Genomic DNA, 13932 nt, shown 5'->3' on the forward strand with positions numbered 1-13932 from the left:
TATGTGTATGTAAATTCATGACATTATGTGGAATCCTGCACCTTTGGTGGCTGGGATATGATGGGTTAGAAGCAAGGAGAAAATATAAGGACTTTTTGATGGAATTAAATGTGGGAGGTAAGGAAAAGGATTTAGAGGTAAAAGTACACTAAGTTTGCAACATTTATTGAGATCTAAGTCTGTCTTGCCTTCATTTCTCTTTTTATCTGCCCCTTGCCCTCATTCTTGAACAGCTGGAGGAATACATTTTATTCTGTCTGTGAAGCATACACTATGAAATTCGAGTGCTTAAAAATACTTCTATGACTCTCTGCTATCCCACTGTATAGATCCACAGGGAGCAAACACTTAGAGAGAAATGATAGAGAACTGAAGGAGATCAATGGTTTAACAGTTATCCATGCCAAGTCCCATTGTCAGAAATATTCTTATTACTCAGTCAAACATTCTTTGAGCTTCCCTTCCTAAAGGTAACCATTCCAGTGAATAGATGTGCCCTTTTATAAGGAAACTTCTGATGTTTATTAAAAAAACTGGCCTTTTGATAGAGGTAACTTAATTTGGGAATTTGATGTGTTGAAAATGGCATTTAATTTCAACCTAAATACTGACTGCTGGACATAAATCACCGAAAATTTAACTTAAGAAAATTTACAAAATTTATTCTCAGGTAATCATTTTAATAAAGTTCTGCAAAATACAAATGTTTATCTTACATTCAGAAATGTGGCAGAAAAGGTATAGCTAAAGGTTAAACATATGGCTTTAGTAGTAACAAAAGCGTTCATAGAAATTTCATGGTTTGCATTTAAACATGTTTAAAGTATACTTATAAACTATTTTTTTCTTAAAGCAAACTACGATTTATTTTGGTGCACAAATACAAAGTGGAAACTTATCAAAATTGAACTAGCTACCATATAAGCAGATTGCTTTAATTTGATGGGAAAACAGTACACACATATATATAACAAATAATATATTAAAAAACCCATCCATCAACTAAAACATTATATGTATACGTCAGTATAGTGTTTTATTATAAAGCCAATTATCTGATTAAGCATTCTTTCCACTGAAAGCATAATTTTTAAATAGCATAAAATGAAATGCTACAAAAAATTGAACGGATTTATACTTTAAAGTATTTCTCGGTTAAACAAAACAATGAAATTTTTTAATATGTCCAACTCTCATCCAAATGGCATATGACCTTGTTTACACAGCCTAAAGCTAAAAATATTACTCTAGTTTATTCTAATCTATTGTTAAGTATTGTGCACTCTATACCAAGTTCTTACGGCACATGAAAAACTTTAGTTGCCAAACAGAAACTAGTAAACATATGTTCCTAATAAGTGAAGGGAAAGATAATAATGATGGTCAACAATAAGCCATGTCAATGCATAAGTTGTATAGGCTAAATGTTGCTTGTAGGCTACATTAAACTCAAATGTAATAGTTTATCTTATACTCCTGGTTTGATTTGATTAGCATATGAACGTGAAAGTAGGATAGCTACTAAATATATATTATGCAAGTCAGGAATCATTAATTTCAAAATTTAAAGCCATGCTAAAATTAAAAAGAAAATATTAAATTACACAATTACACTTCTCTTTACTGGCCATACACAATGTTTTGTTTTGAGACAGAGTCTTGCTCTGTCACCAGGCTAGAGCGCAGTGGCATGATCTCAGCTCACTGCAACCTCTGACTCCCTGGTTTAAGTGATTCTCCTGCCTCAGCCTCCCAAGTAGCTGGGATTACAGGCACATACCACCATGCCAGCTAATTTTTGCATTTTTAGTAGAGATGGGGTTTCACCATGTTGGTCAGGATGGTCTCAATCCTGGCCTCTTGATAGTCCTGACCTCACAATCTGCCCACCTCGGCCTCCTCAAAGTGCTGGGATTACAGGTACAATGATGTTTAATTAATGCTTGGTGAAGCATAAAGTTACCTATATCAATTAATTAAATGAACTTATGTACAGAAAACATGTATAAATATAAGTCTATACTAATGCTTACAACTTTCTAAGAGGGTTCTTGCTTACGTAGCTTTTTATTGTTTTAAGTAACTAGAACCACCAAATATCAAATAAAATTATTTGGTTATGGTTATGTTCATCTAAACACAACAATAACTTTTATATTAATATTTAGGAGTCTATTTTGTCTATAGTTGACAAACATCTCCAGACTAACATGTCAGTTTTATCAATTATATTATGTTTAATTATTTAAGATTTCTTTATATGGAACATCTATAGAGATGAATAGAAGTTTTCAATAAGATGTAGTAACACTGTGATTTATCTTTCAAGAGTCTCTCTTCACCTCCTTCTAAAGAGACTAATTTGAGAGTACAGGTGTATATTAATTTTCTTGGTTCTTTCAGCTGAATTATATTGGTCCAGAAGTTCAAAATCATAAGACAATAATAAGGGATACTGACAGAAGTTATTCCCAAGTTTGTGTATATATTATAAAAATTACATACATAAAACCAAGACTTTTATTTCTGTTATTTTTAAGCTTTTATTTCTTGTGGCTAAAAATAAAACATCATAAATCTGGTAGGTAAGTTTCTTATTAAATCGATCTTGAAATACAAAATGTAATAATTTTCTTACCATTAACATTTTTTACCCTTCCATAGAAGGGAGGGAATAAATCATGACTTATCCCATCTTCAATAACAAAACGAAACCATGGCACTAACCAAAAACTTGCATTCTGGCGTAATTTTTACAGTTGCAGAGAATTGTTTCTGGGCTCATTAAAAAAAAAAGTAGTATTGCAGACATTGCTGCAATAGGAAGCAAACAATAACTTCTTAAAGGAATTCTACACTTCCTTTAAGATTTGCTTAATTGCTACATCTAAATGCTGATAATTTAAAATCCATTTTAGGTGATAAAATTTTTTTAAAGTTTTGAAGGAAACCTCTGGATAAATGGACAAGGCCTGTTTTTTTTTGTAGTCAATCCAACTGTACTGGCCAATTTTTGAAATAAGATTATATGATTAGGTATTAGCAGAGACAAAGAGTTACCTCCTCCATCTTTCTCTGCCCTATTAGAAAGTCTCAGGGGAGAGAAGGGAACAAGATGCTGATCCAACCTGAGTGGAGTCAGGTGAGGCATCTTTACATCTAAGAATTTTTTTAAAAACTTTATTATTATTATACTTCAAGTTCTAGGGTACATGTGCACAATGCTCAGGTCTGTCACACATGCACACATGTGCCATGCTGGTGCGCTGCACCCAACAACCTGTCATCCAGCATTAGGTATATCTCCTAATGCTATCCCTCCCCCCTCCCCCCACCCCACAACAGTCCCCAGAGTGTGATGTTCCCCTTCCTGTGTCCATGTGTTCTTATTGTTCAATTCCCACCTATGAGTGAGAATATGCGGTGTTTGGTTTTTGGTCCTTGCAATAGTTTGCTGAGAATGATGGTTTCCAGCTTCATCCATGTCCCTACAAAGGACATGAACTCATCATTTTTTATGGCTGCATAGTATTCCATGGTGTATATGTGCCACATTTTCTTAATCCAGTCTATCATTGTTGGACATTTGGCTTGGTTCCAAGTCTTTGCTATTGTGAATAGTGCCTCAATAAACATACGTGTGCATGTGTCTTTATAGCAACATGATTTATAATCCTTTGGGTATATACCCAGTAATGGGATGGCTGGGTCAAATGGTATTTCTAGTTCTAAATCCCTGAGGAATCGCCACACTGACTTCCACAAGGGTTGAACTAGTTTACTGTCCCACCAACAGTGTAAAAGTGTTCCTATTTCTCCACATCCTCTCCAGCACCTGTTGTTTCCTGACTTTTTAATGATTGCCATTCTAACTGGTGTGAGATGGTATCTCATTGTGGTTTTGATTTGCATTTCTCTGATGGCCAGTGATGATGAGCATTTTTTCATGTGTTTTTTGGCTGCATAAATGTCTTCTTTTGAGAAGTGTCTGCTCATATCCTTCACCCACTTTTTGATGGGGTTGTTTGTTGCTTTCTTGTAAATTTGTTTGAGTTCTTTGTAGATTCTGGATATTCGCCCTTTGTCAGATGAGTAGATTGCAAAACTTTTCTCCCATTCTGTAGGTTGCCTGCTCACTCTGATGGTAGTTTCTTTTCCTGTGCAGAAGCTCTTTAGTTTAATTAGATCCCATTTGTCAATTTTGGCTTTTGTTGCCATTGCTTTCAGTGTTTTAGACATGAAGTCTTTGCCCATGCCTATGTCCTGAATGGTATTGCCTAGGTTTTCTTCTAGGGTTTTTATGGTTTTAGGTCTAACATGTAAATCTTTAATCCATCTTGAATTAATTTTTGTATAAGGTGTAAGGAAGGGATCTAGTTTCAGCTTTCTACATATGGCTAACCAGTTTTCCCAGCACCATTTATTAAATAGGGAATCCTTTCCCCATTGCTTATTTTTGTCAGGTTTGTCAAAGATCAGATGGTTGTAGATATGCAGCATTATTTCTGAGGGCTCTGTTCTGTTCCATTGATCTATATCTCTGTTTTGGTACCAGTACCATGCTGTTTTGGTTACTGTAGCCTTGTAGTATAGTTTGAAGTCAGGTAGCGTGATGCCTCCAGCTTTGTTCTTTTGGCTTAGGATTGACTTGGCCATGCGGGCTCTTTTTTGGTTCCATATGAACTTTAAAGTAGTTTTTTCCAATTCTGTGAAGAAAGTCATTAGTAGACATCTAAGAATTTTTATGATATTGAATCAATCAGCTGGGCTACACATCATCAATCAGTATTTCAGCAATTTAATGCAATAAAAATAATATTAGATTATAAACCAAGAACTCTCATTTATGTTTTAGTTTATTAAATTGTTTTTGTCTTTATTCAGACATAAATATCACAAGTCACTCTCTAGCACCCGTTTTGCCCTTCACCATTTGATCTCTGACATGATTTCTAGATTTATTACCAGTGATTGTGGGATTCTTACAATGTTGAAAGTTCTATGAGATCATAAAAAGGGACATGGTTCCTTCTCTAATGAAACTAAATTTACATCCAGATGAAACTGGAAAACCAAGTGAAAAAAAAAAAGCTGTCAATGAAGTTATGAACATAGATCTTTTTAAAAGATCTTCTCTTAGTTTAAAAAATATCCACTGAGTAAGTGTGTGAGATTTGATCAAGACATTTACCAAGCTGGAATCGATTTTGGGCTTAGCATTTTATGAAGGGTGTAAAAAATTTGAATTAACCTGGAGGAAGAATGGTCAGAGTGGTATCATTGTTGATAATAAATAGCCCTACTTAATTAAACATGCAATTTTAAAAACAGCTCTTTTGTGATTAAAGTTCCCCATTCTCCATGAAGTCTTCTAGAAATTCTTGAAGAAATATGAGTAATTTCTTCTTGACATCATGCCTCCAAATAAGGATAGCTCAGGACACAATTTTCTGTCACCATTCCCTTACTTTCCGAAAAATTCAGGAAATGTTTTCAGAGATCCCTCCTTGCACAAGGCACTCAGCTAGCAAGACATTCTTGGACTTGCTCAGTGCTTGTTTAGTAGTTCTTTGTGTATATTTACATCAATGTACTCTCATATTTTGAACTTCTGGAGAAACTATATCTGCCCTCATTGCACATTTCCCTCCCTAAAACTAGGCTAATAAAAATAACTCAATAAATGCTCTTAGTGAAAAGCAAACTTGAATGATGTGTTCCTCTGGCTTAAACTCTTTGTAGAGGCTATTGGATATTCTAGTTATTCACAAAACTTAGTGTATAATTAATTATAGGTTCCTGGCATATGTTAGTCGCTCAGAAATGCTTTTAGGATGTATACATGTGCTGAATAAGATTTATTAGACAAAAATGATGATGACAGGTAAGAGAATTTCATGTTAAATATGAAATGTCTCCTACAATAAGAGTAAGAACATCCACTGCCCCTCCTACTGTACTTGAAGTTCTCAAACATAAATTTTTAGATCCAACTAAAAATATCAGGCACTTGCAGCTGCATTTAAGTATCAATACATGTCATCATATGACACTTCAATTTCACTAGCAATCATAAAAATAGGTTACTATGCAAATCCCAGTGCTTTTGCTATTTGTAGGCCAAACAAGCAGTCTAGTAGGATGCCAGTAGGTATCAGTGGGAGAGTAAAGACGTTTCTTTTTGGTAATTTATTTCTAGATGTGTTTGTCCCTTTCCCTAGATAAACTCTCTCAGAGAAGACTGACATTTTTCTGTATCCTACAGAGAGATTAGTGAATGCATAATCACACAGTGACAGGTCCAGCTCCAATGTGTTTCTCATTAAATTCTCTGTCATTCCCTCTGCAGGAAACTGGACAATTTATCAGATTTTCATACAGGGAGGTGAATTTCTGCTGAGGAGGCAACACCAATGTCTTTTACTTTCCTGAGTGCAATTATGGCTGAGCTTCCCTGACAGTACTCCATTTTATGATAGGGTTGTCATTGTAGGATGTGTGCATTCTATAACTTGTTTCTATACTCTGACACTGGTTATATATTTACACTTTTTAAAGTTAGCTAGTTGTCCTACATTCGCCTTAACACAGAATGTCTGAGATTGAGCATACCTGTATGCTAAAATATTAATTGTACAAGGCGATTATACAAAGATTTCTCTAACAGTCACCATCTTAATGGAGCATGTGAGAGAATGAGTTTCAAATCTGGAAACAGAAAGTAGTGTAAAAGCATATGTTCTCAGTCAATTCTTGTTTTTTTTTTTGCATAAAAGATGAATTTCAAAGGGGAGAAAAATATGTTTTCTGTTTAAGTAATGAAAGAATAACAATTATGGCAATAACTACCATAAGTTTTATCTGAGATCTGGAGTTCCTGTAAATTATGATTAGAAGGAAAAGTCATGCCCATTTATTTATGTTGCCACATTAGTTGTATCACTGTGTAAAACAACAGATCAGCTCTGACAGAGAGTTTGTTTTCACTTTAGATATCATGTTGCCTAAGATTCTCAGCCTTTACCATTTAGTGAGCAAGTGAACAAATGAGAAAAATACACACGCATCCCACCTTGCTGGTGCAGAGCACAAACCACAAGATTTCTCCACTAGTCAAGGGAGTTTAATGTTTAATGACACAAAATCAACTCAGTCTAGCAAAACTCCAAGGTCCAAAGGAGCCAAGCAAACTAAAAGAATAATGATTTCTTGATTGCTAATAATTTATGGCAGAAACCACTAGTAAGTTTCTAATAAAAGCATTCAGTGTTCATTTAACCCCTTATACCTGGCATTATGCTGGGGTTCTGGGAATAGAATTAAACACATTGGTTTGAGGGAAATTTACGTTCTTGCTGAAAATATTAGGGAAGTGAACCATAGCTTTAGAATATGATATCCAGTTCTTGGTAGGTTAAAAATGACACTTATTCTTGCCAAAGGAATTTAGTATGTTGGGTCACTGTTTACCAGGATAGACCCAAAACCTTAAGCTGTAGTCTACATTACACATTTTAGAAGTAACTCACAAGTTTCTTTGATGCTCCTTTTGGGAATTTATAGCATTTTTTATTGAATATTAACCTACAGGATGTTATCAAAGATGCAAGATGTTTCTATGCTTGTTTTAAGATAATTAGGGATCCGATAGAACGTAAGAAAATTGTGTGTAGGCTTTTCTAATTCCATCTGCTGTAACAAACGTTTACCTTACAGCTGGGATTGGAAAAGCAATACGATCTGATTCCGGGATTGCTCAGAAATTGGAAAAAAAACTGACCTGTGCTTCCCAAATTTATTTCGCAAGACAAAGATGTCTATAGCACAGAAACAACTGCATGAATTAAAAAATCAAGATGTATTATTAAACATGGTCCTGAGTATTGCTTAATATTTCAGTTCTTTTTCTACCTGTTTGCTGGAAGCAAGAACATTGTTAACAATTTAGCACCTTTTTTATTAAACACCACCTCCCACTGTTGGTCTTAAATAAAGGATTATATATATATTTCAGACTTCCTTTGAGAACAGCTGCTGCTTTTTGGACTGCTAGGATTAGTGCAAACAAACCTCCCCCAGGACATTTAAGGGGGTTGGCAAATGTTGCTGTGTCTACTTTGGTTGTTATAGAGGCACCCTTGCAGTGGTTTCAGCCAGCGTTCCTGTAACATTGGCCTGCAGTCAATAAATATTTCATGTCTCTTTCCCCTAGGGTGTGCTCAGAAGACCACCCTGCAAGTTTCTGCTTCTGTGGTCACAGCTTCATGCCGTGGGCGTAAAGGTGGGTGTGCAGCCAGAGGCAGGATGTGCAGGCAAGATCCAATGTGATTAAAATTTGGGATCACTAGTCTGGCTTTAGGGAATCTGGAGACTATTTCATGTTAACACTAACTCTAAGAGAGAAAGCATGTCCGTCAGAGGATTATCATTAAGCATCAGTGTGATTCACTCAAGGGTTAACAGAAGGAAACATTCATAAGAGGTGAGGTTTCAGGTTAAGAGAGAAATTGAAGCCCTTGTTCTTCTCACCAGAGTGCGGAATACCTTCTTCCCTTTAGGAAGGAGACCCTCAAAGTTTCCAGAAGTTTCCAAAGGTTCCTAAAGGGACCCAAGTGGGAAAGGATCCATGTCTCCTTAGATCTTTAAAACATGTCATGAATCATGCATCCAAACAATAATGCACTCAGTGACTGAGTGAACATCTAGTGAACCGAATGATTCAGAGATTGGTCAAGATTTATTAATTGCCTAGAAAAGAGACTCAAAGGCCAGGGAGAGTAGATCCAGTTTTGCTTTGCTCAAGAAAATAAGAGGAAAAATAAAAACGATGTCGCATGTTGATTTTGGGGCCTAATATCACTTTCCCTCCACCCTCGCAGAGTAGGTCTAACTCTTGTTAGTTATCATTTGGATGGTTTGCTTAGTTATTCCTTGTCTGTTTTCCATAGACATTGTTCGAGTACCTACTATATGCCAAATATGCCACAAGTGATGGGTGTAGAGATAAATAAGACCTGGTTTCTTCCCTCAAGAAGCTTGTAGTCTAGATGAGAAGATGAACAATTAAAAAAATATGCTCTATATATCCCATGGGGCAGAGCTGGACTACTGTAATAAGTACTGTCACCTTACTTTTGAACAGCACTTTTTAGTTTAAATGTAGCACTTAAAACATTAAGAATATATTTAGCTGCCTCATCTAATTAGATATAGAAGTAAACCACCTAAAAGGAAATGAATGGCTTCTAAGAAGTTAGCATTTAAACCTAAGACACCTTGATGCTTGGTCCAGATTCCCTCTTCAGTGCTCATAACTCAGCTGCTGAATATGCAGCTGCTCAAGGCTGTGCCTCTTACCCTTAGGCAACTGCCAAGGTTACATTCATTCCCAGGGTACCCTGAGGCCAATAACTAGCTGATTCAGAAATACAATGCCCTGACCCCCTTGCCATGATTTTTAATCAATATGAAGGGCCATAGCAGCTTCAAGTCACCCCTAGGATCAGCTGAGGCCCCAGTTGCCGACACAGAAAAAATAATTTTCTCCCTCCACCCTGCCTTTTTCATTTCCTTACAGGTAGGGACACAGATACAAGACAATACTCTCGGTTACATTTGAATTCTAGATAAACAATTAATAATTTTTTGTATAAGTATGTTCCAAATATTGCATAGGTATCCTGTAGTTTTATTTACTAGGTCTGGCACTACTATGTACAATTGTAACTCTGAAGATCATTCCCTGTGAACCTGCTATGTGCTACTCTCAGCCTCGGAGTGTTGCTGGGGAATCCATTCTCTGGGAAAAGGTATTGTGGTCAGGAAGCACAAGGGAGGGGCCTGGACTGCCAAAGAAAAGTGTGAGGGGAATAAGAAGAGGATCCTCTTTCTACAATCAGAGATGAGGGCATATTTCAACATTCTCATGGGCATAAAGAAGTTTATACTCATAAGCAAGGCAAAATTCAAAAGTTTCAGTGGCCATACAAAGCCTAAAATATTCTTTATCCAAAGCGTGATCTTGAGGCCTTAATTCTTTGCTCCAGCCTCCCAAAACATTAGCTGTATGTGTTTGTACCTACAATACTAAGGCACATGGACTGTCTTTTCCTAAATTATGTGAGACATGTGATCAATTTGGGACTTATTACTGATATTTCTTAAAGTCTCTCAAAAAGTTGATCACCCTTTCTTCATAAAACAGATTTTTTACATGTTTTACAAAGTGCCACATGCACCTGGCCTTTCTGCTACCTCAGCAGCTATTTCTTCCTGTCTCTTTGGCTAGCTCCTCTTTTACCTGACCTGTAAACCTTGCAGGACCTCAGGGCTCAGCTCAGTTTTTGCCTCTTTTGTGTTCTCTCTGTAAACTCACTTCCTATGTGATTTCACCTCTGCCTTACATACCAGATGTATGCTGATGACTTCCACATTTAAATCTCCAGCCTCAACCTCTCCCAGAATTCCACGTTCATGTAGCCAACTGCCTGTTGTAGCAATTCTGTGTTGCTACAGGATATCTAACAGGCATCTGAAGCCTGATATGTGCAAAACTCAACTCTTGTTCCCAAACCAGTTAAGCTTCCAGACTTCTACAGTTTAATAAACAGCATGATGATTTATTCAGTGACTTGAGCCAAAAATCTAGGAATCATTCTTGTGCCTTTCCTTTCTCTCATAACCCTCATCCAGTACACCAGCAACTCCTTTTGGCTAAACCTTTAAACAAATTCTGAGTTCTGTCACCTTTCTCTGTCTCTACTCCATATCTCATCTTTGGCTTGATCTGTCACAGTATCCTCTCTACCAGTCTCTCTTCTTCTCACTATAGCGGATTTTACAGAGAAGTCAAAGTGAAATTTTAAAAACAGAAATCATGTCTTTTTCCTGCTCAGAACTCTTCAGTGGCTTCCCAGCCCACTAAGATGGAGCTAGTCCTTTCCTCACTCTCTTGTTCCATCCCCTAGTCTCTTCCACCTCACTAACTCTGCTTTAACCCAATGCCTGGAATGCCTTTCCCCCAGTTATTTTTGTTAGTGCATTTTTCATGCTCCTTAATTATCTTGTATACTTGGGTGTTTATTGATTTCCTCAGGGTTATATAAGTAAGTCTGTTTCCTCCCAATAGGATGTAAACACCTTGTGTAAAGACACTTTGCTTGGCTTCTTCACTGCAGGATTTCTGGTGCCTGCTGTGGACCTGCCACAAAGGAGGTACTCGATATTTATTTATTTATTGGAATGACAATATTCCCTATTCTAGAAAAGGCTAGAGGGTTGAAAGTAAGTGAACTATACAATTAGCCAGAATGATTAGTCAAGCTTTAATTCTAATAAGCTCTCCAACTGGAATGCTAAGTTTGTCTGAAAGTGCAATTAATTATCTGGCCAAACATGAAAAACCTCACAACGATTTACCAATTTTTCAGTAAGGTAAATTTTGTAGAAGGATTAGGAAAGCCCTAAACCCTAATGTGGTATCACCATGTTTGCAAGCTCCCCTAGACAATTTATCTATGCCCTTGCTGAATGTGGTCAAGATTCTAAGGATCTGCCTTATGATCAACACAAAATAGCATATTAATATTAATAAATATCTGTATGGCCTAAAACTGAGACATTCACCAACAAATATACAAATACATAACTACTCTTTGATTAATTTTAGGATAATCCATCAAAAGTAATGTGAATATTATACTTTCTTTTTTTCCAATATGAAAACATTTTTAATTGACATATAATTGTACATATTTATGGGATACAATTTGATGTTTCAATACACATGTATGTTATATAATGATCAAATTAGGGCAGCTAGCATTTCCATCATCTCATGTATTTATCATTTTTTTGTAGTGAGAACATTCACAAGCCTCTCTTCTAGATATTTTGTATTATACAATACATTATTGTTAAGCATAGTCACCCTATTGTGCAACAGAACACTAGAACTTATTCCTTCTATCTAATTGTAACTTTGTACCTGTTGACCCACCTCTTCCCATCTTTCCTTCCTCCCACCCCTCCCCACTCAGTCTCTGGTAATTACTGTTCCACTACCGGCTTCTATAATATCAACTTTCGTATTTGTTTTTCTGTGTTTGACTCATTTCACATAAAACTATATCATCCAGGTTCATCCATGTTGTCCAAATGACAGGGTTTCATTTTCTTTTATGGCTGAAAAGTATTTTATTGTGCATATTTACCACATTTTCTTTATGTGTTTATCCATTGTTGGACACTAATTTGATTCCATATCTTAGCTATTGTAAATAGTGCTGCAATAAACATGGGAGTGCAGATACATTTTCAACACGTATATTTCTGTTGGATATATCCCTAGTAGGGGGATTGCTGGATAATAGGATAGTTTTGTTTTTAATATTTTGAGGAAATTTCCTACTGTGTTTCATAATTGCTGTACTAATTTACAATCCCAAAAAACCATGTGTAAATGTTCCCTTTTCTCCATATCCTTGCCAATAGTTTTCTTTTGTCTTTTTTGATAATAGACATTCTAACTAGAGTGAGGTGGTATTTTGTTGTTGTTTTCATTTGTATTTAGCATAAATGATTAATGACATTCAGCATTTTTTTCATATACCTGTTGGCCATTTGTTTGTCTTCAAAGTCTGCTAAGGTCTTCTGCCCACTTTTAAATTGGATTATTATTATTATTATCATTATTATTTTTTTTGCATTGTTTGAGTTCCCTTTATATACCGGATATTAACCGCTTGTCACATGTATAGTTTACAAATATTTTCTCCTATCCTGTAGGTTTTATTTTCACTCTTGTTTAATTCGCTGTATGAAAGCTTTTTCATTTGATGTAATCCCATTTGTCTATTTTTGCTTTTGTTGCCTGTGCTTTTGAGGTCTTACTTAAAAAATTTTCGCCCAGCCCAATGTCGTGAAGTGTTTCTCCTATAAAAATTAGAGCTGTGAGGCATTTCTTCCAGTAGTTTCATAGTTTCAGGTAATATTTATTGATTGAATGAATGAGTACAGTCAGTTTTGCTACAACAGTTGTTTCGAAAACCCTAATTTGTTCCAACTCCATTGACAGATTAGGAAACAATTTGAGCATAATGTAAATTTTGTGTTGACTCTTATGCAATTTCATCTGTGAGAAACACTAGATATTTCAGCTGAACTGAGCTATGTGGGAATACGCAATATATACATACACATACCTCATGACATCAATGAGCCATACCTATTCATACCCGGCATTACAATTTTCCATCAGATACCCCTCCTTCAAACATGTTGTGGACTAAATTGTTTCCCCCTAAAATTCATATGTTGAAGTCCTCACCCCTAATATAACTGTATTTGGAGATGTGGGCTTTAAGGAGATAATTAAGGTTAAATGAAGTCAGAAGGATGAGTCCCTAATCCATTAGGACTGGTCCTCAAAAACAAAGGAAGAGACACTGGAGCTCTCTTTCCCCTCATGCACAGAAAAACAGTAAGCGAGGACAAAGCAACAAGGCAACCCTCTGTAAGCCGGCAAAAGAGCCCTCAACAGGAACTGAATCTGCTGGCACTTTGATCTGGGACTTCCAGCTTCCAGAACTGAAAAAATAAATTGGTTGTTTAATTTATCTAGTCTGTGGTATTTTGTTATGGCAGCCTGGGAAGGCTAATACAAACCACTTGACGATACCTCACAAGCCACAACCCTTTCTATTGCTACCCTAGTCATGCAGCCCAGCATGCATCCTCCTATTTTTGTCCCTCTCTTTAAGCTTTTTTGAATTTTTCCTGTCTGTTCTCTTTTCTTTTTCTCTTTATCTTTCTTTTATGATAGAAGCTTTTTTTCTCAGTTTATTTCTTCTCTTCTTCTTTTACACAGAACACACTAGAAACTTAAGTACAAGCAAACTTCAGACCGTTTTAAAGGTAAGATGCCCTATTTAT

At 36.1% G+C, this 13932-nt stretch overlaps 1 protein-coding gene across 1 annotated transcript in view; it reads left to right on the forward strand.

Moving 5' to 3' along the window:
- The first annotated feature begins 50 nt into the window (after positions 1-50).
- Positions 51-13932, forward strand: part of CFAP299 (cilia and flagella associated protein 299) — a 702620-nt gene continuing 688738 nt past the window's right edge. Inside the window, exons 1-3 of the mRNA XM_054486128.2 lie at positions 51-117; positions 8213-8281; positions 13868-13914. The gene's annotated coding sequence lies outside the window, so the exon portion shown is untranslated. The remainder of the gene's footprint in view (positions 118-8212; positions 8282-13867; positions 13915-13932) is intronic.

The sequence above is a fragment of the Pongo pygmaeus genome, chromosome 3 (assembly GCF_028885625.2).
Source record: "Pongo pygmaeus isolate AG05252 chromosome 3, NHGRI_mPonPyg2-v2.0_pri, whole genome shotgun sequence".
In the NCBI taxonomy this organism is placed as follows: domain Eukaryota; kingdom Metazoa; phylum Chordata; class Mammalia; order Primates; family Hominidae; genus Pongo; species Pongo pygmaeus.